Source organism: Giraffa tippelskirchi, chromosome 9 (assembly GCF_054371585.1).
Source record: "Giraffa tippelskirchi isolate mGirTip1 chromosome 9, T2T-mGirTip1v1.2.pri, whole genome shotgun sequence".
In the NCBI taxonomy this organism is placed as follows: Eukaryota; Metazoa; Chordata; class Mammalia; order Artiodactyla; family Giraffidae; genus Giraffa; species Giraffa tippelskirchi.
In genome coordinates, this window is record NC_137283.1 from 127,903,256 (window position 1) to 127,926,204 (window position 22,949).

Below are 22,949 nucleotides of genomic sequence, written 5' to 3' on the forward strand. Positions count from 1 at the left end.
TCCTGCCAAAAAAACTGTAACTTCAGTCTAATCAAGAAAAAAATCATTACGCAAATTCCAATTGAGAGATTTTCACAATACCTCACCAGCACTTCTCAAAACAGAAGCAGAAGATAAGAAGCAGTGGCAAGAATACACAGAACTGTACAAAAAAGATCTTCACGACCCAGATAATCACGATGGCGTGATCACTCACACTCACTTAGTCCCAGACATCCTGGAATGTGAAGTCAAGTGGGCCTTAGGAAGCATCATTATAAACAAAGCTAGTGGAGGTGATGGAATTCCAGTTGAGCTATTTCAATTCCTAGAAGTCGATGCTGTGAAAGGGCTGCACTCAATATGACAGCAAATTTGGAAAATTCAGCAGTGGGCACAGGACTGGAAAAGGTCAGTTTTCATTCCAATCCCAAAGAAAGGCAATGCCAAAGAATGCTCAAACTACCACACAATTGCACTCATCTCACATGCTAATAAAGTAATGCTCAAAATTCTCCAAGCCAGGCTTTAACAGTACATGAACCGTGAACTTCCAGATGTTCAAGTTGGTTTTAGAAAAAGAAGAGGAACCAGAGATCAAACTGCCAACATCCACTGGATCATCAAAAAAGCAAGAGAGTTCCAGAAAAACATCTATTTCTGCTTTAATGACTATGCCAAAGCCTTTGACTGTGTAGATCACAACAAACTGTGGAAAATTCTGAAAGAGATGGAAATACCAGACCACCTGACCTTGTCTCTTGAGAAATCTGTACGTAGGTCAGGAAGCAACAGTTAGAATTGGACATGGAACAGCAGACTGGTTCCAAATCGGGAAAGGAGTACGCGAAGGCTGTATATTGTCACCCTGCTTATTTAACATATATGCAGAGTACATCATGAGAAATGCTGGACTGGATGAAGTTCACGAGCTGGAATCAAGATTGCTGGGAGAAATATAAGTAACCTTAGATTTGCAGATGACACCACCCTTATGGCAGAAAGTGAAGAAGAACTAAAGAGACTCTTGATGAAAGTCAAAGAGGAGAGTGAAAAAGTTGGCTTAAAGCTCAACATTCAGAAAACTAAGATCATGGCATCTGGTCCCATCACTTCGTGGCAAATAGATGGGGAAACAGTGGCTGACTTTATACTTTTCGGGGCTCCAAAATCACCCCAGATGGTGACTGCGGCCAGGAAATTAAAAGACGTTTACTCCTTGGAAGGAAAATTATGAGCAACCTAGACAGCATATTAAAAAAGAGAGACATTATTTTGCCAACAAAGGTCCGTCTAGTCAAGGCTATGGTTTTTCCAGTGGTCATGTATGGATGTGAGAGTTGGACTATAAAGAAAGCTGAGTGCCGCAGAATTGATGCTTTTGAACTGTGGTGTTGGAGAAGACTCTTGAGAGTCCCTTGGACTGCAAGGAGATCCAACCAGTCCATCCGAAAGGGGATCAGTCCTGAGTGTTCACTGGAAGGACTGATGTTGAAGCTGAAACTCCAATACTCTGGCCACCTGATGAGATGAACTGACTCATTGGAAAAGACCCTGATGCTGGGAAAGATTGAAGGCAGGAGAAAAAGGGGACGACAGAGGATGAGATGGTTCGATGGCATCAGCGACTCAATGGACATGAATTTGGGTAAACTCTGGGAGTTGGTGATGGATAGGGAGGCCTGGCGTGCTGCACTCCGCGGGGTCGCAAAGAGTCAGACATGACTGAGCGACTGAACTGAACTGCTCAAAACTTAAGGTCATCAAATACAAGAAGTCTGAAAGTTTATTACAGCACAAAGAAACCTAAGGAGATATGACAACTAAGTGTAAAGTGTTCTAGATGGGATTCTGAAACAACAATAAACATTAAGATAAAAAGCTAAAAATGCAAATAAAGTATGACTTCAGTTAGTGATACTGTATCAATATAGGTTCATTAACTATAACAAACTTACTACACAAATGCAAGATGTGACTAATGTGGGAAACAGGTCATGGGGTAAATGGGAATTCACTGTCCTGTCTTCACAATGTTTTTGTAAATCTAAAACTATCCTAACAAGAAATTTATTTTTAGGGACTTCCCTGATGGTCCCGTGGCTAAGAATCTGCGTTGCAGTGCAGGGGATGCAAGTTCAATCCCTGGTTGGGGAACTAAGATTCCACACGCCTTGGAGCAACTAAGCCCACACTGCAACTACTGAGCCCAATGCAGCCAAATAAATAAATACTTTTTAAAAAAAAGAAATTTATTTTTAAAAGATTATTTACTTGTTAAAATCTTTCTTTAATTTTCAAACTTAGTATTTGGCTATTTGTTACAAAAGCTAATACAGCTAATTCTAAACTTAAGAATTCTTCTTAGATAATGCAAAAAAATTACATAAGAATACTGACATTCTAAAACCTAATTTTAACAGAGGTATATTTTTAACTCTTAAAATAATCACCCAAACCAAATTAACAGGGTTGCAAGCTAATATTATCTGATTTGCTCTCCTCTGTCTTTCCAATGATATACAATCACCCTTGGATATACACAACGTTTAAACAGTTCCTGAAACTTAGAATACTGGTTAAAAATCTGTCAGGCCTCAGGATAAATTAAACAATGCATAGAGTCCTATAGCAGAAATACAAGACTTGAAGGATGCTAAGAGATTTCTTAGGTATCTGCCAACAGGACTCGTTACCTCAGGAGCTCTCTATTCTAAAGAAGGTGCCAAAGCAGACTGACTTGTTTCCTTCCTCCCACCATATTAGCCATTTGTACACACCTCTTTCCAGATGCCTTCAGGAGAGTACTATTCTCAGAGATGCAAATGAAGAAGGGAAACACATTAACAGTGATGGAATCATAACCAAATCTCACTCTGGGGGAGGAGTTTTTCCATGTACTGTTTCTGGCAAACTGTAGACTGCTCAAAATATCCAGGAATAAATTTAAATTTTCCAGACATGTTTTATTTGGCTGACACAATGTGTTTTGGGGATCCTCCCAGACATTTTGAGTTAGGTGCCAATATTTCAAAATTGGGACAATTCACATATGATTTCTAGTTCTTGGAAAAACCAGAAGATCTAGCAATAATGGGTCCAGAACTCCCCATGGCAGTAATAACCAAGAAGGGAGCACCTGAGGAATCATGGAGGAGCTTTCTGGTTCTTCAGTGCTCTTTCCCTACCCAAGCGATTCATTTATTTCACATTCCTGGTATTTACAGGCATTCAGTGTTCTCACCGCCAGCACAAACAGTTACGTAATAAAAGCAGTTTTAACACAGAAGCACCAAACTACATTAGGTCATCAGTAAATATCAAACATTTGTCCACAAAATAGGTTCACTCAACAGGCCATCAGCTAAAGATCCGGCTAAGGACATGTATATTTTCCAGTATTAAGTGCCAAGGCCTTGCAATCCAGAGGTGTAGTCAAGTGAGTTATTGGACAAAGTGATTTTTTTCTTTAAAGTTCACTGACACATATCATAATTTATCTGAACCCATGATTATTGTATGTTTTATGTCAGAGAGGACCGACAACTTGTTACATTTTTGTACTTAATTTCCCCTTAAAATCTGGATTATATTCTTATTAGGATTAGAAATTCAACACAAAGTCACTTAAGTGAAAAAGGGAAAAAGAAGGTAACTTATTTGCCCACATAACTGGAAAAGATTAAAGTGATGATGACATAACTGGAATCCTGAACATACAGATCCATACTATACCTAAGGCTCCCATCTTCCTATTCATCTACCCCATGAACACTTGCTGTAATGTAACAAGAGTAGTTAGGGAAATGTTTTGAGTTCAAGTTTTCAGAGAAACTATGACTTTAGGAGTACAGAAACAACTCCTTAAAAAAAAAAAAAAGGTTGCACTCAGGTAACAGCAATAGAGTGGTTTTTCTCTTTGAAGACTCTTCTATTCCAACTTACCCTTCCCCAAATTATCCATATTTTTTTTATCTACTCAATATTTTATCTACTTAAGACATCATAAATTAGTCTAGATCTTCCTTAACAGGTAGTTGGATTCTCCAACACTGATGCAATAGGGGGTGTGAGTGAGGATGCAAAGTGGGACTCAGAAATATGAAAACAGTGACTACTTGGGAAAAAAGGGCAGGGGAAAGGAGAAGAAATGAAGTTTTAAGGAACCTCCCCACCTTTTCAAAAAAAAAACAAAAAAACACCCACAACTATTAATTCTAAACTGCAGAGTAAGCTTGCCTAATATTCAGAAAAATAGTAGGAAACCCTTCTTTCCTCCATGGCATCCTGTTCCTAGAATACAAAATAATATTAAGGCTTACTCTGTGAATAAAAAGACTTGTGATTAGCCTGGGAATTCACCTCCAGAAAAGTATGCTTAAAGTTCTAAAAGAATACAAAGAGTACACGAAGAAAATTAAAATTACTGTGTTAACTGCCATACTGCGTCAACCAAAGGAAGCTTTTAAAAAATACAACTTTTAAGTTACAACACTGTATAATATACTTGAATTTTATTTTAGTAAGATACAACATATGCCACATCAATTTCATGTTATATTTTCTTGCAGAAGACAACCAACAAGAAAAAAATGTATTTAATAGTAATACATACTATAAATTGGGCTTCCCTGGTGGCTCAGACAGTAAACAATCTGCCTGCAATGCAGGAGACCTGGGTTCAATCCCTGGGTTGGAAGATCCCCTGGAGAAGGAAATGGCAACCCACTACAGTATTCTTGCCTGGAAAAATCCATGGATAGAGAAGCCTGGTGGGCTCCTTCTCAGGGGGTCACAAAGAGCTGGACACGACTGAGTGACTAATACACACACACACACTACAAAATTATTTTCCTCCCGATTACTTTTACTATTGCAAAGAATTCTATTTTTCTTTAAGATGATTAGACTCATCTCTTTGTAATTATACTCTTTCTCAAGTACATCACACCCTTACTGAATCAATCTCATATGTCAAAGACTTAAAGACTTACATAAAGTACCCTTCTTTCCACTGCAGGGAGAAAAATTTCTACTTGTAACTTTATTAAAAAATACATTTTTCCTTTTCAAAAGCACTCACGGTGTACACAGTAATTATAAGCTAGGTTTTTTTTTTTTTTTAATGGGCTCCTTCACAGGAAATGTCATTTGCTTTTAAAATTTTACTTAAAATACTAACTGGATAAATGTTCCACTGGGAAAATAATCATCTACAAAGTCAGGATTATCAGCTTCAATAATCTCTCTACCAAAGTTGCCACAAATAGTGAAGTTAAACACAAATCAGATTCTGGTGTCCTTTTATTAATTAAAAATACATAATTTATTTAATACACTATGTAGATTCGTTACTTTCATGCCAGTGTAAGGGCTATTGGATACCACAAAATTATTGGCTACAGAATCAATAATCTATTATTTTTATTATTTTCTTCTTCAACTTCTGGAAACATTATCTTCATCCATTTTAAGCTTCAAAGAAAAGCTGGAACTAGGGTTCACACAACCATAGTGAAGTCAGAAATCCAGTAACCAGTGAATTGAGAAAAATTCCTGGGAATGAATGTAGTATTTAGTAATATAGTATTTTAGTCAACTGTATAGCAATAACTGCAGGTATGTGGTGTTACTAAAGATATGAGACGACTCTTAAAATTAGCAAAGCTACTGATTTTAAACATCCACAAGAGACCTCAAATATGAAAATGTTAAACAGAATCAAATTTAGAGGTCTACAAATAAACCATTTAAGAAGTTACTACTACTACTAAGTTAGTCAAAATAACATTTCTGTCTCCCTGCCTCACCAGTGCCACATCCTCTGGGAGTGTGGGTGTGCTTTTTTCTTAACCCAACCTCCTACTTGGGGAATTTTTTTTAAAGATAACTCCTGCCTGTCATTTGCTAATTTATTCCAAAAACTGACCAGGTGGAAATTTTTTGAGCAATAAATATGCTAATAACTTTGTAAGACTGAAAAGTTCTCATTTGACGCTTCCTGATTGTTTAAAGTATGAGATATTAAACTATGAAAACACACGCAATTGCTCCATTCCCTCATCTAAACAACTTTGGGGAACAATGACTTTTCAGGACCACTCCTACATAATTATAATCCTACCAGAATGAAAAATTGAATTTACAAAAATGGTATATATATATATATTCCTTTAATACCAAAGCCAGTTTCCATGAACTAGCTGATGAGCCAAATATGCAAAGTGTATGAGGCGGAAAGTACTGATACTAATCTGCATACAGTTTTTACGTTTAGTATGTAATTTACCTCATTTTAGCCCACTGCAACAGGGTCAAACCAAAAAACTGGGGATTTGAACAGGGAAAGTTTCACATAAAGAATGATCATAACAGGGAGAAATACAGATCAAGAGCACTCTAAAAAAATACTCAAGAGCTGAGACAGTACCAGAAGCAAAAAAACAAACCAGGTAGAAGGCCCTTCCACTCAAAGCTAGGGCTTGAACTTTGTTGGAGAAGATATGGTTGCACCCTACTGGATGGTAAAGAAGTCTGTCAGGTTGGGTTTCCTGGGCCTAAGTGGCTGGGAGGTGAGAACCTGCTTGCCAGCAGCATCTGCAAGGAGAGGGTCACGGGAAACAACCTATGGAGCAAGCAGCCACACAGCGAAAGGTGGGGTACTGGAGCTGGCGTGTGCAATGTCCGTGTCAGGACACGGAGCTGCTGCTGCTGCTAAGTCGTTTCAGTTGTGTCCGACCCTGAGTGACCCCACAGATGGCAGCCCACCAGGCTCCCCCGTCCCTGGGATTCTCCAGGCAAGAACATCAGAGTGGGTTGCCATTTCCTTCTCCAATGCATGAAAGTGAAAAGTGAAAGTGAAGTCGCTCAGTCATGTCCAACTCTTAGCAACCCCATGGACTGCAGCCTACCAGGCTCCTTTGTCCATGGGATTTTCCAGGCAAGAGTACTGGAGTGGGTTGCCATTGCCTTGGAGAGGTGGTCACAAATTTGGGGCTGGGGCTGTGAGCTCAACAAGACTCTGTCCACTCTGAGCACTTAGCTGGGGCAGAGAACCACTGGATGTCCCTATATCTGTGCCACTCATGGTCATGCAGCAGCAGCAAGAAACAAGAAGCCCCTCTTTGTGTAAAGTCCCTTCAGATCCTCTACTGACAAACTTAATATCACTCAATGGAGAAACACTTAAACAACCAAGCTCCAATATCAGAGCAAGTTGATTCAGAGCTGAGAGGGAATCTGATATAACAGGCACACTCAATGCTCAGGATCTTCATAAAGGGCAAAGCATGACAGAAACAATAAACTGGAAATACACATTATATTAAACGTGACTAAAAGGCAGAATGAAAAACAAAATCTGATTGGGTCACTACTGTCACTTCTCCAGTACACTATGAAAATGGGGAAAATAAACCCAGCAGTTATTTAACAATGTATCTCAGAAACATCAGCTACTTGTAGCACTATAAACCAGTGGTTTCCAAACAGAGTATAAAATACAGTACAGGAGAGGGAAAAAACTTTTCCTATGAAAGCTATCTAAAATACAAACTTTATTACTTAATAAACAGATTCAAATAGCAATATAAGCTGAAGTAATATGCATGCACATGTGTGAAGTTTATAATGAGACATCCCTATACTGAGGTTTCATATTCAAATGTTCACGGGATACCCAACTAAAAGCAGCTTTAAAGACTACTGATGACCTACTTTTCCCCATGGACTTCAGGTACTTCTTTGCACCATATAAAGAGGCCAAACACAACACAAACGCAGTTTTTTTTTTTTTAATCCAATAAAGAATTGATCTTAGTTATATTAGGCAATTAGAAACAGATTTCTTCAACAAGTTGCCCTCATTGTAATTTATAAATATGTATTGATTATACCCTTAAAAGACCTATAAATTGTTGTTGAGAGATCCCAAGGACTGCAGCATGCCAGGCTTCCCTGTCCTTCACCATCTTCCAGAGGTTGCTCAAACTTGTGTCCACTGAGTTGGTGATGCCATTCAACCATCTCGTCCTCTGTCATCCCCTTTTCTTCCTGCCTTCAATCTTTCCCAGCATCAGAGTCTTTTCCATTAAGTCAGCTCTTTACGTCAGGTGCCCAAAGTATTGGAGCTTCAGCTTCAGCGTCAGTCCTTCCAATGAATATTCAGGATTGATTTCCTTTAGGAATGACTGGTTTGATCTCCTTGCAGTCCAAAGGATTCTCAAGAGTCTCCTCCAACACCACAGTTCAAAAGCATCAATTCTTCGGCACTCAGCCTTCTTTACGGTCCAACCCTCACATCCATACATGACTACTGCAAAAACCACAGCTTTGACTAGACGGACCTTTGTTGGCAACGTAATGTCTCTGCTTTTGAATATGCTGTCTAGGTTGGTCACAGCTTTTCTTCCAAGGAGTAAGCGTCTTTTAATTTCATGGCTGCAGCCACCATCTGCTGTGATTTTGGAGCCCAAGAAAATAAGTCTCTCCCTGTTTCCACTGTTTCCCCATCTATTTGCCACGAAGTGATGGGACCGGATGCCATGATCTTCATTTTTTGAATGTTGAGTTTTAAGCCAGCTTTTTCCCTCTCCTCTTTCACCTTCAACAAGAGGCTCTTTAGTTCCTCTTCGCTGTCTGCCATTAGGGTGGTGTCATCTGTATATCTGAGGTTACTGATATTTCTCCCTGTAATCTTGATTCCAGCTTGTGCTTCATCCAGCCCAGCATTTCGCATATGTACTCTGCATATAAGTTAAATAAGCAGGGTGACGATATACAACCTTGACATACTCCTTTCCCAATTTGGAACATTACTCAAAGAAATTCAAAACTAATGAAATTCCCACTACTGCTAAACAAAGAAATCAAGACATTCTTAAGTAAGACTATTACTCAAATTTGATCACAATAAATACCTATATTCATTGCTCTGCTTTCCTGAAGTTTAGTTTCAAATAATTTAAGGTTATTATTGTAAGCTCTCTTTGTATGTAAAACAAATTTTAATACCCAAAAAGAAAAAAAAATGTTTAACTTTGTTTGGGTTTTGCTTTTTTTTTTTAATTAAATGATTTATTGACTTGGGCAAGTTACTTTACTTATCTGTGCCTCAGCAGTCTCACATATAAATAGGGATAGTAGCCACCCACCTAAGAGGATGACTGAGAATTACGAGTCCATCTCTCTCAGTGCTTCACGCCATCTGTCTCTCTCTCACACATACACACACAGACACCAGTGCCTTGCACACAATCAGCACTTAATAAATGCAGGATATTAAGACAGCTACTACTCATCATACACTCAAGTTTGCTTTATAAAAACATTTGATCAAATTGAACCCTTGCCTTGAACATAGAAAACTAACGTCAGAATTGAGATGAAACAAGAGTGGTCGAAGAAACCTAATTTCAGTAGGTAATGAAGCACAAAATTCAACCCACAATTTAAACCAACCTATTCAAGAAAAAAAAGAGGAGACAATCATTCAACAGATTTAACCACTTCTGCTTCAGTAAAATAAGGCATGGCCCCTGCTTTTAAGGAGCTCCAATTTGGGGAGAGGATGAAGAGACAACCACAATCTTAATATGGAAAAACTATGATAAAAAGTCAGAAAAGCACACACATTTCATTAAAAAAGGATAGGGAATATATCATTAAATCCATTTAGAAGTACAGGAAAGCCCCATGAAAAAATGTAATAATAACTAACAATCTGATCAGATTGAAGAGAAAAAATATGGAGAAATGGAGTTGATAAAAGAAGGATACACTAAAGGGGAAAGCTAAAGCCAAAGCACAGAGGTGAGGGAAGCTATGTAAACTGTAGTACAAGAACAGACTATAAACTCTTCAGGCTTTACCTAAAAAATAAATAAGAGATATGGCTGCCAATCAGTCAGGCTGGCATGCTAGGTGCCAGGTCATGACAGTCCTTGAGTGCAAGGCTAATGAGCTTGAATTTTATTTTTCATGGAAGAGCTTTTTATGTGGTGCTTATTAATGTGATGAGTGCTGTGCTGATGCCTCAGTTACCTCACAATACAACTCTCCTCATTTAACAGGTTAAGAAACTGAGCCCGTAGCCAGTAAACAGTGGAGCTGGGATTTCAATTCACGGTGTCTGAACTCTTCCACACTGTGTTACCCTTCTAAAAGTCTTTATAAATATGATATCCATGCTTTGAAAGGATAACATAATCTTAGTGATAATGCAGAAGACAGATTAGCGAAGTAAATGGGCAGAAAAGTACCTTCATGAAAAAAACCTCTGTTGGGTTTTTTTTGTTATAATAAACTAAGTGGTTACTAATAGTATATCAGACATAACCAGAGAAGGATACAAAAAACGGTGCATGTATAAAATTGACAGAACTCAGTGACTGGGCTGCGGAGGTGAAAGGAGGAGCTAAAAATGACTCAAGGTTTCAAAACCTAAGTTTGAGGGGGAGGGGAGTAGTGACACCAATACCATCCGTCTTTCTTTTGGTAGGGGGTGGGGGAGTGGAGAGGAGCATGGATGGGTTCAACTTCAGACTTGTTTAATTAGAAATATCTACTTGGGGCCTCCCTGGTGGCTCAGTGATAAAGAATCCACCTGCCAATGCGGGAGACCTGGGTTCAATCCCTGATCAGGATAGATCCCACATGCCAAGGAGCAACTAAGCCCGTGCACCACAACTACTGAGCCTGTGCTCCGAGTGTGGGAGCCACAACTATTGAAGCTCAGGCACCCCAGAGCCCATGCTCTGCAACAAGAGAAGCCACCACAATGAGAAGCCCGAGCACCGCAACTAGAGAGAAGCCCCCATTCTTTGCAACTAGAGAAAAGCCAGTGCTGCAGCAAAGACTGAGCACTGCCAAAAATAAATAAATAAATAAAAATGAAAATAACAGAAAAAAGTACCTACTGAACTCCCATGAGGAAGGGTTCCACAGGTGGTTGGGAACAGAAAGCAAGAGCTAAGAAGAGTGGCAAGGCTTAAGAGAAGGGACCCCCTGGAAATCGCATCCAGAGTGACAGGGGATGCTGTCAGAGTGGACACCTGCTGAAGATGAGCATGTATGTAAAGCACGGATTATCAACCAGGGCTCACAAGCCACCTTCTGATTAGTGTCCTGTCTCAGGCATGATGAGGAGGTGGGAAAAATGGTTGAGGGTCACCAATGAAGAGTGAAAGGAAGGAAAGAACACTGAAGAAATGCCACAAAAATTTTCAGAAATGTTGGGTCTAGTCCTCTTAAATACTAATTTATTAATATTAGCTAATAATGACCACACATTTCCAGCAGGTGAAAAGAAAAGTCAGTGAAGACAACTAAGGAGCAGTCACAAAGGTAGGAGAATCGGAAGAGCAGTGTAAATAAATTGAAGGGAGAGTAACAAGATGGGGTCAAACATTTTTAAATGCTAACAGAGGCTGAGCAAGCATCACTTCAGCTTGTAGCCATGAATGAGTCCAATATTACCCAATTTTCTGATTTTCCAGGAGAAATCAAACACTCTCATTTCAACATGAAAGCTTATGATTTTTAAAATGTTGACAATTAAATTTTATTAAACACAATGTGCAGCCATATGAAATAGTCTAAGTTGCTGGATTGCTACTTGGGCCTAAAGTTAATAAAGTATTAACTTTAATAAAGTATTGCCAAGCAAATGACCTTCAAAAGAGCATTTTCAAAAGACAACATATGGGGTACTTTTCCAAAGAAGTCTGGCAAGAAAAACTAGAAAACAAGAGTTAAAGAAAAACATTTTAAAATGCTACTGATGAACCTATTTGCAGGGCAGGAATAGAGACACAAACATAGAGAATGGACTTGTGGACACAGCAGGGGAATGAGAGAGTGAGATGAGAATCAAGTGGCATTGACATACATACATTACAAGGTACAAAGCAGATAGCTAGTGGGAATCTTCTATATAACACAGGGAGCCCCGCCCAGCACTCTGTGATGACCTAGAGGGATGGGATGGTGGTGGGTGCGGGGAGGTGGCGGGGGAGGCTCAAGAGGGAGGGGTTATATTTTTATATATATATATATACACACATACATACACGCTTATGGCTAATACGCACTGTTGTATGGCAGAAACCAACGCAACATTATAAAGCAATTACCCTCCAGTTAAAAATAAAAAAAAAAAATTTTTTTTAGGATAGGAGACATCTCATATGTGGAGAGAAGGGATCAGAAAAAAGGAAGAAAATCTGAAGACATGATCAACAAAGCAACAAGACAGGAAAGACACACACATCTCTATAAGCTAAAGGAGAGAAGTGATGGAAAGAAAAATGTAAAGGAATAGGAAAGTGGAAAGGTTCTCTGCAAAGATGCACAGGTGAAAAGACTATCCAGTCTGGAGCAAGGATTAGGGTTAGTGGAAAGGTTCTCTGAGAAGGCCACAGAAAAAAAGATCCACTTGCCAGGTAACAGTCACTTCTTTGCAAACCCAAGGAAGAAAAGAAATGATTTAGAGAAAAACATGAAATTTGAGGGAATATATAAGATGGTCTAGGTCCTCTCAATAAATTTTCAGAAAGAATTAAACATAAACACTGAGTATACTTGTGGGACTGTTTCATGTGTTAGTTTCACTATTAACATTTCCTGTTTCTTTGATAAGATACAGTTTTCCTATTTAGACATATTTACATCAGTGCCATGCTTCTAGAGAAGTAAATACATTTTAAATCTGAAGTACCAAAAAATGAGTTTATTTAGTGTGGAAAAATTAAATACAATATATTACTTCATTGATGGCTTTGTTATTGCCTCTAAGACAAGATCATTCATTCTCTTTTGGGAGAGTGTAGAGCAGCAGTAGAATGAAGGGAAAGAAAAAAGAACCATCTGAGAAGAAAATAACATCTGAAGAGAACAATGCTTGAACTCCCTTTACAACCTCTGGCAACAGTGTTATTAATTTTCTACATTAGTCTGATACTTACCAAACTGTTCTGCCGCTGTAACTTTTCTGTTTTACTCATCAAGATTTCAAGTCAGACTTTGCAGGGGGAGGGGAAGGAAAAGGGAGTTCCCTCATTTCTTTTTTTTTTAAGTTTGAAAACCACTAGAGCAGAAGCTAAACAGTATTTTAATAAGATTAATATTCTCTTATGGGGTCGCAAAGAGTCAGACCTGACTTGGTGACAGAAAAATATTTTCATGAGGGAAAGTTTCAGATCTCGTCCTTGTAAATTTATTATTAATAATAGCTAACGTTTGCTGTGTGCTTTCAGCATCATGATATGCAAAGCGCCCAACATATATTATATCTTAATCACAGCAGCTTTAAGGCAGATATTCTTCTTCTAGTCTAGAGATGAGGACACAGGTACAAAACCAAGCTTGAAGTCCCACAGAAGTAAGAGAGCTGGAATTCAAATCATAGTTCAAAATCTATACTTTTGGTTACCAGGTAATACTAGATTCTCTCATCCCAGCCTCTCAAATCTCAGTTTTACAATTTTGGACAAAGGAAAGATTTTAACTGCAAAGCCAATAATCTCCTGGCATATTCACACACATTGAGTAATATGTACCTCTTCTCCAAAGACAAAAAGATCTTTCATAAGTTATTATAAAATCTAATCCTGCGTTCTCTAAAATGTAGGCTTCAACCAAGTTGGCAAATCAGTAATCTAATGCTATTTTTCAGAGTGATAATAGATGACTTGAAAATGATAGTATTAATGCAAGAAAATTATGCTAGATCATTATCATATATAAAACATCAAAGGTGTTTCCAAAGTAGTCTCTAAGTGTAAATGAAAATGTTACTTTATATGACAACAATCACTTTACATAATCATACTTTTGATCAATTCTTGTAACAACCAACAAAAGTCTGTAGCATCTCAATTTCAAGGATGAAGAAACAGGGAAGCCACAGGTAGCATGTCAAGGGTCACAATAAACAATTTTTATGAAAATTAAAATCAACATCCTTAGAATTCCAATACTTTAATTCACAGTATATAATGGGCTGTCAAGCAAGGTATATGTGAAAGAATCTAGAGGGTAGATTTTTCTATCAAGTAAAACAAAAGATGATCCTGGGGGGAGGGGAGTACCAAACACTACAAATGTTTTTATTCAAGATAGGTAAATCCTCAAAGGTCTATTTGGGTGTTAATAATTTCTCTTTAGGCAGCATGTACAATATCAGGTTGCCTTTTCAGAAATACTAAACAGGTCACAATACTAAATATATTAAGTCTGACTCATTTCTTGCCAACATATTCAATTTTACATACTACTAGGGTTAATCCTGAATTACAAAGAAGCAGTAGTTTATGACAAACACTCAGATACTCTCCCTACAAGCACTCAGATACTCTCCCTATAAAATATCTTCATGCTGATGATGAACTTCATGATCAATTTGTTTGAGGATGTAAATTTTATTCACACTATTATGCTATCTGCAATATCCCATTTTAGTCTGGCAGTTTAAAAAAAATTTTTCCCTATAAAGATTCAAACTACAGTTATATAAATATGTTGTGGATAAGTCATGGCAAGTTACAGACACAAACCTCTTAAGCATCAATTTTAAGTAAGTCATGTTCGTGCTCACTCGTGTCCAACTCTTTGCAACCCCATGGACTGTAGCGTGCCAGGCTCCTCTGTCCATGGGGATTCTCCAGGCAAGAATTCTCCAGGCAACTGTAGTGAGTTGCCACTTCCTACTCAGGGGAGCAACAAAGGTCTGTCTAGTCAAAGTTATGGTTTTTCCAGTAGTCATGTATGGATGTGAGAGTTGGACCATAAAGAAAGCTGAGTGCCAAAGAATTGGTACTTTTGAACTGTGGTGTTGGAGGAGACACTTGAGAGTCCCTTAGACTGCAAGGAGATCAAACCAGTCAATCCTAAAGGAAATCAATCCTGAATATTCACTGGAGGGATGGATGCTGAGGCTGAAGCTCCAATACTTTGGGCACCTGATGTGAAGACTCAACTCATTGGAAAAGACCCTGATGCTGGGAAAGATAGAAAGCAGGAGGAGAAGGGAACAACAGAGGACGAGATGGTTCAATGGCATCACTGACTCAATGGACATTAGTTTGAGCAACCTCTGGGAGCTGGTGAAGAACAGGGAAGCCTGCCATGCTGCAGATCATGGGGTCACAAAGAGTCAGACATGAATGAGCGACTGAACAACAACTGAGGGGATCTTCCCAACCCAGGGATTGAATCTGCCTCTCCAGCACTGACCAGTGGATTCTTTACCACTGAGCCAATTGGAAAGCCCATTAATTTTTAATAGGTATTTTATTAAGCTTGTTTTATTCTTTTGAAATATCATCTTGTGCAAGTTTTGTTCAGAAGATAAAAATCTACACTTTTCAGAATATAAACTGACAAAAATACTCATGCTTTTGAATTAAGTGTATAATGATGTTTTCAAGTTTTTTATGTTAAATGGGATTTCTTATATTTACAGAAATTAGGAAATGATCAAGAATATGAACAAATGTTTATCTAGAAAACACAAAATGTAAGCTATTTATTTTATACAAATAAAAATTCTAAATGCCTGCTTTTGACAATGGCGGCTCATCTAAAAGAAGAAGCAAACACCATCATCCTGATTTACTGGAAATAAATTTTCTCAAAATCACAAATATCTGCTTCATTAACTTTGGTAAGTCAAAATTACTACAGGACTTAATTTAAACATTGGGTTATGCTAGCTTTCCAGTAGCTCTACAGAATTGATTAGGGGAGTTCCCTGGCAGTCCAGTGGTCAGGGTTCGGCACTTTCATAGCAGGGTGGGAGGGGCTACCGACTGGGGCATGTGGGTTCAATCCCTGGTCAGGCAGCTAAGAGGCCAAAAAAAAAAAAAAAAAACACACCCCAAAACTAATTGGGATGACAACCAAATCAATTAATTATTATTTTTAAATTTAGATTACCTCTCTCTAAATGTAAAATCGGGGACTTCCCTAGCAGCCCAGTGGTTAACACTCTGCACTTCTAATGCAGGAGACTCAGATTCAATCTAGGATCCTACATGCCCCAGAGCAATGAAGGCCGCATGACAGCTACTGAGCCCAAATGCCCTAAGATCCCACATGCTACAACTAAGACCCGACCCAGCCAAATAAATAAATAATAGTAAAAAAAAAGAAAAAAAGGTAAATAAAGCTTGTAGCTAGGAGTGATAAACTTAGAACATAAATAACATTGCCTACCAAACTTCTGGAGATGATGAGGTGAAAGGGAGGCCTGGCGTGCTGCAGTCCATGGGGTTGCAGAGGTGGACATGACTAGGTACCTGAACACACACTGTAACATTGCCTATATGTCAGGCATCAATAAGGATGCCAAATCTTCCACACGAATACATTATCATATATTTGAAATTCATGTTTTAAAGAATTGTTTCATTTTGACCATTTAACCACATAGCTCAGTCTTTCTAAACAAATGTCTGATAACACTGAACATTTTCTGATAAATCAATGTCATACTGAAAAAGCATTATATAGCAAAGATGAGATCTTAAGAGGCAATTTGGGTAAACAGACATTTAAACAGACTAAACAACTGTTAATCCTATGACCTCATAGGTCTTCAGATTAAACAATTCACTGTTAGTAAAGCATCTAATAGTGCCTGCTTTGAACATTAATTCTTTCCCTCTTCAATCTGTTCAGTCTAGTCTCTAACTCCGAGCTTCACCCTCACCCCAGACAAAGTATGAGCTAAAACCTTGTGTGGATTGTTGGAGACCTCCTATTTGAACTCAAAGACATCTGACTTTTCACTGCATAACACTGCTCCTTTGAACAAAGTCACAAAAGCAGTAAAATGAGGAATGAACAATTTAGATGGAGCAGAAAATTTCTGCTGAATAGTGCAAGTATGAAAAAAAGTAGTAACAAAGCATGGAAATCACTGGGCTAAAGCTTCAATGTGGATTTGATCCTATGTACCAGCATTTCTCAAACCAATTCCCTGGACATATGCTGGGTTTTTAGCATTCATTATAAGAAATTTAAAATTATATTTTAATTTTGAAGCTCCTCATAAATAAAAATGTATGCATGTTCTGAATCAACTAGACTAGAAGGCCACCTTACAACAAAGGACTACCTGGGTTTGTGCTTATTAGTGAATTGTGCCCAGTAATTTCCTGAAAGTAGTGTTTTCCAATTTGTTGATTATGATGTATTAATGGATCACAAAATCAACAGCAGCTTTCAAAAAATAATAGATGAATATAGAATACATCACACATAGTAAAGGTAAGTATTTCTGTCTGATAATCTTGTTTCAGTGGACAACTAAGTGGTGAAGTAAAAAAAGTTACATCTTACTCTGAGCTGAGTAACTCTAAAATCTACCGACTCTTAAGTTTCTGCAAACACAAACTTGAGAAAAACTGTCATGAGTCCTGGACTGTCACTGAGGCAGAAGGTTAAAAGCAGGATGTTGGGAGAATTTCACAAACTGAATGACAGGTTAAAAGAAATTTATCAGTTAAGAAAAAATAAGTTCAAACATTAGGACAAGAACTATATTATTATTAAAATTGTGTAAGGCAGAGAGACAACACAAAACACTAAATACAGACTGCTGCTGCTAAGTTGCTTCAGTCGTGTCCGACTCTGCGTGACCCCATAGACAGCAGCCCAACAGGCTCCCCCGTCCCTGGGATTCTCCAGGCAAGAACACTGGAGTGGGTTGCCATTTCCTTCTCCAATGCATGGAAGTGAAAAGTGAAAGTGAAGTCGCTCAGTCGTCTCCGACTCCTAGCGACCCCATGGACTGCAGCCCACCAGGCTCCTCCATCCATGGGGTTTTCCAGGCAAGAGTACTGGAGTGGGGTGCCATTGCCTTCTCCGAAATACAGACTAGGTTTAACATTAAGGTAAAGAACCATGGGAAATAAGAGATTGTTTCATAAATCTTCCAAAGGTCCAATGATGGGGTGGGATGCCTTTCTATTTGGAGACTGAGATTAGAAAGCAGGAATGAAATGCCTTTTGCCAACCAGAGAGAAAAGGGGCAATTAGATATGCTTTGAAAATCTAATTATCTTTGAATATCTTTGAAAATTGCAGAATATATGTGAGAAGAAAGCAGAGGTGGGGCTACAGAGAAGAAAAATAAAAATCTGACCCATAAAAGTGCCCAGAATTGCAGTGGAGAATAAATGCAAGTGCCATATGTCATTCAGTTCAGTTCAGTCACTCAGTTATGTCCAACTCTTTGCGACCCCATGGACTGCAGTACACCAGGCTTCCCTGTCCATTACCAACACCTGGAGTTTACTAAAATTCATGTCCACTGAGTCAGTGATGCCATCCAACCATCTCATCCTCTGTCATCCCCTTCTCCTCCTGCCTTCAATCTTTCCCAGCATCAGGCTTTTTTCAAATGAGTCAGTTCTTCACCTCAGGTGGCCAAAGTACTGGAGTTTCAGCTTCAGCATCAGTCGTTCCAGTGAACATTCAGAACTGAGTTCCTTTCGGATGGACTGGCTGATCTCCTTGCTGTCCAAGGGACTCTCAAGAGTCTTCTCCAACACCACAGTTTAAAAGCATCAATTCTTCGGCACTCAGCTTTCTTTATAGTTCAACTCTCACATCCATACATGACTACTGGAAAAACCATAGCTTTGACTAGATGGACCTTTGTTGGCAAAGTAATGTCTCTGTTTTTTAGTACGCTGTCTAGGTTGGTCATAACTTTTCTTCCAAGGAGCAAGTGTCTTTTCATGGCTACAATCACCATCTGCAGTGATTTTGGAGCCCCCCAAAATAAAATCTGTCACTGTTTCCCCATCTATTTGCCATGAAGTGATGGGGCCAGATGCCATGATCTTAGTTTTCTGAATACTGAGTTTTAAGCCAACTTTTTCACTCTCCTCTTTCACTTTCATCAAGAAGCTCTTTTCTTTAGTTCTTCTTTGCTTTCTGCCATAAGGGTGGTGTCATCTGCACATCTAAGGTTACTGATATTTCTCCCTGCAATCTTGATTCCAGCTTGCGCTTTATCCAGTCCAGCATTTCTCATGATGTGCTCTGCATATAAGTTAAATAAGCAGGGTGACAATATACAGCCTTGACGTACTCCTTTCCCGATTTGGAACCTGTTGATCTATGTCCAGTTCTAACTGTTGCTTCTTGACCTGCATAAACATTTCTCAGGAGGCAGGTCAGGTGATCTGGTATTCCCATTTCTTAAAGAATTTTCCACAGTTTATTGTGATCCACACAGTCAAAAGCTTTGGCATAGTCAATAAAGCAGAAATAGATGTTTTTTCTTGAACTCTCTAGTTTTTTTGATGATCCAACAGATATTTGCAATTTGATCTCTGGTTCCTCTGCCTATTCTAAAACCAGCTTGAACATCTGGAAGTTCATGGTTCACATAGTTAGTGTTGAAGCCTGGCTTGGAGAATTTTGAGCATCACTTTGCTAGTGTGTGAGATGAGTGCAATTGTGTGGTAGTTTGAACATTTTTTGGCATTGCCTTTCTTTGGGATTGGAAAGAAAACTGACCTTTTCCAGTCCTGGTGGCCACTGCTGAGTTTTCCAGTATGCCAGTTTGCTGGCATACTGAGTGCAGCCCTTTCACAGCATCATCTTTTAGGATTTGAAATAGCTCAACTGGAATTCCATCCCTTCCACTAGCTTTGTTTGTAGTGATGCTTCCTAAGGTCCACTTGACTTCACATTCCAGGATGTCTGGCTCTAGGTGAGTGATTACACAATCGGGATATGTCATAGATTGTTATAAAATTGGTCCCTGAAGAATCACATCTCCCTATACCCATAAAGAGCCCCATTTTGACTACTTGTTGAGCCAATGGGTCACGACACAAGCAGTAGCTTGGAAAGCAGCTGTTAGAGGGAACTGGCATTCTTACTGTAAAGGGAAGAAATTCAGGCTACCTCACTAGAGGGTAGAGGGTAAGAGCAGAGCAGAGACGAGTCAACTTAACTGGGGCTCCTCAACCAAACCACCAACCACAAGACATGAGTGGGATCATCTGGGATCATTCAGTTCAGACAACCAATCAGCTGACTGCAGAACTATCCATCAGACCCATAAACTTGATAACAGTAATAAAAAAGGGCTACTCTTTTAGAGCCACTGTGGTTGAGTAGTTACCTGGCATTAACTGATACAGGATATTTCAAGAAAAAACAAAGGCTGGAAGATTCTGAACTTCTAAATATGCCAGGACCTCAAACTTGGAAGTGCAAGGCTTCAGGAAATGGTAAGCATGTATCATCTACTCTTACAAGATTAGTTAAAATTCCTTGGTTTGGATCTTACACCCTTAAGCTGGTTCTAATCTACCTTTTCTATCCTATTTTTCATCTCAGTCCCTGACGTTTTCTCCAAGATGCCAGTTTGAAAAGTTGTTCCAGTTCTCTGAGGTTTATTCCCATACTTCTAACATTAGTTACCCTCATTTAAGACCCAATGTAAACAGTGTTTTCCTTTCCTGTTCAATTTTTAGCTGATTTAAGTAATTTCAAAATGCTCTAGTTTTCTTAATTCACACTCCATTTACTCTATCACCAGTACTTTACTATCTAATAGTATCTGGTCCCACCACTTCATGGGAAATAGATGGGGAAACAGTGGAAACAGTGTCAGACTTTATTTTTTTGGGCTCCAAAATCACTGCTGATGGTGACCGCAGCCATGAAATTAAAAGACGCTTACTCCTTGGAAGGAAGGTTATGACCAACCTAGATAGCACATTTAAAAGCAGAGACATTACTTTGCCAACAAAGGTCCGTCTAGTCAAGGCTATGGTTTTTCCAGGGGTCATGTATGGATGTGAGAGTTGGATGGTGAAGAAAGCTGAGCGCCGCAGAATTGATGCTTTTGAACTGTGGTGTTGGAGAAGACTCTTGAGAGTCCCTTGGACTGCAAGGAGATCCAACCAGTCCATCCTAAAGGAGATCAGTCCTGGGTGTTCATTGGAAGGACTGATGTTGAAGCTGAAACTCCAATACTTTGGCCACCTCGTGCGAAGAGTTGACTCATTGGAAAAGACCCTAATGCTGGGATGGATTGGGGGCAGGAGGAGAAGGGGACGACAGAGGATGAGATGGTTGGATGGCATCACTAACTCGATGGACATGGGTTTGGGTAAACTCCAAGAGTTGGTGATGGACAGGGAGGCCTGGTGTGCTGCGATTCATGGGGTAGCAAAGAGTCGGACACAACTGAGCGACTGAACTGAACTGAGTATTACTTGCCTAACTATGAATATATGTGCCAGACTTTGTAAACTCTATGCTACAAGTCTCCATAGCTCTCAGTGCTCCCACATAAGAGGAATTTAAATATTTGTTTAAAATAAATTTTAAAATATATATGTAATTGATTGAATTTTAACAAATCTTGGCTAAATATAGGTAAGGTGGGAAAGGTAACATTTTTTCTAATGAGGTGCACTGTGAAACTCTAAAGGCTAAAAGAGAAACAATGAATTAAGATACTCTCCTGGAAAATACATAGTTAAAAGTTACACAGGGTATCTGACAAACACATTAATAATAAGTAAACTTTCCATTTTAGAAGCAAGGCTACTCACATATCGGTTGGTTAATTTTATGAACTGAATTTATGTGTGGGAGTTGAGAAAAATAAGGTAATTTCTCAACTTTGACAGAATCTCAAGGAAAATAAGTACAGCAGCAGTTTCACAGTTAAGACCATGTATTTTCAAAAATCCTTGGTTTTGCAGGTTACTAATATAAAATATTATGAATGGCAATTACAGAACACATCTTCCCTTCCCCCATTTTAAATTAGGACCAAGAAGTGTTAAGAAGGAGACAAGCAAAATTTGGTAAAGCTTTCCTTTGCTAAAACTGGTAAAAGTATATTCTGGAAAGCAGAATTTAATGTCTCTAGCACGCAATCATTCTAATTATGAACACTTAAATTATTTCCCCTGAGCATTACCTAAACTTTTGAAGTTTAAATGACTTATTACTCCCTCAATACCTAAAGTAATTATCACTAATTAACAAGTAAGCCATCTTTTTTTCTGATTTGAAGTGACCTAGAAATTAACTTAAGATAGTCTCTAACAATCAAGTCTAGTTTCTCAAGGAGAATGTTTAAGAATTTTCAAAATTCTTGCCACTACAATTAAAAAGAAGCAAAACATGCAGACAAAAGAATCAACTTGTATCAAATAGATGAAAGAAATATATACAAAGATACATTGTAACTGCACAATTTTAACTTAGTAGCTCTCAAGTTTTAATTTCATTTTTGTTTCTTACACCAATAAGGCACTAAACATAGTTAATAAAGGCATTAAGGCTTAAGTCAAATTCCACCTCTTCAATAAAGCCTTCTGATACCCCAGGCTGATGTGCTTACTACCTATTTTGAATTCTACTTAAACTACTGCACATGAAATTAAAATATTCTTCTAAATAATTGCCAACAATTAACTGATTAAGACACAGACTAGAATCAATATACAATTTAAAACAGAAAGCCACAAGTTTACACGTGCAGCTACAAAATGGTCTCAGATATCTTTTTTTTTGGTGAAACAAAGATGCACTGTACACTATGTGCTCATTTAAAAATTTTTTCTTATAAGAGTAAATGGCATTTCTGGGAAGATCCATAAAATACTATTAAGGGACTGTCTTTGTGGAAGGTGACTGGACACCTAGGGTGGGAAGGAGAGCGAGTTTTCAGTGTTTCTCATTTAAAAAATCATTTTAACATACCACATTTTCAATTTAAAAAGAATAAAAAATAAAGCAAGTATGTTAGTGATAAACAGCCTTCTGACTCTCTCCAACTGTCATCTTGAAGTGCCATTTAAATCTTTTCTGTTTTGGGAGGTGGGGTGGGGCGGGAACGATGCTTTGTCACTTGGCATGTGAGATCCTAGCTCACCTGGGACCAGGGATTGACACTCACGCCCCCTGCAGTGGAAGCACGGATC

General features: G+C 38.6%; 1 protein-coding gene and 1 long non-coding RNA gene across 5 annotated transcripts in view; one reads left to right on the plus strand and one right to left on the minus strand.

The window, feature by feature from the left end:
- ZNF292 (zinc finger protein 292) overlaps window positions 1–22,949 on the minus strand; it is an 89,216-nt gene that overhangs the window by 61,540 nt on the left and 4,727 nt on the right. The gene's annotated exons all lie outside the window — the stretch shown is intronic.
- LOC145521008 (uncharacterized) lies at window positions 5,088–7,729 on the plus strand. The gene is made up of 2 exons (XR_014064979.1): window positions 5,088–6,790; window positions 6,935–7,729. It is a non-coding gene; the product is annotated as an uncharacterized LOC145521008 (long non-coding RNA).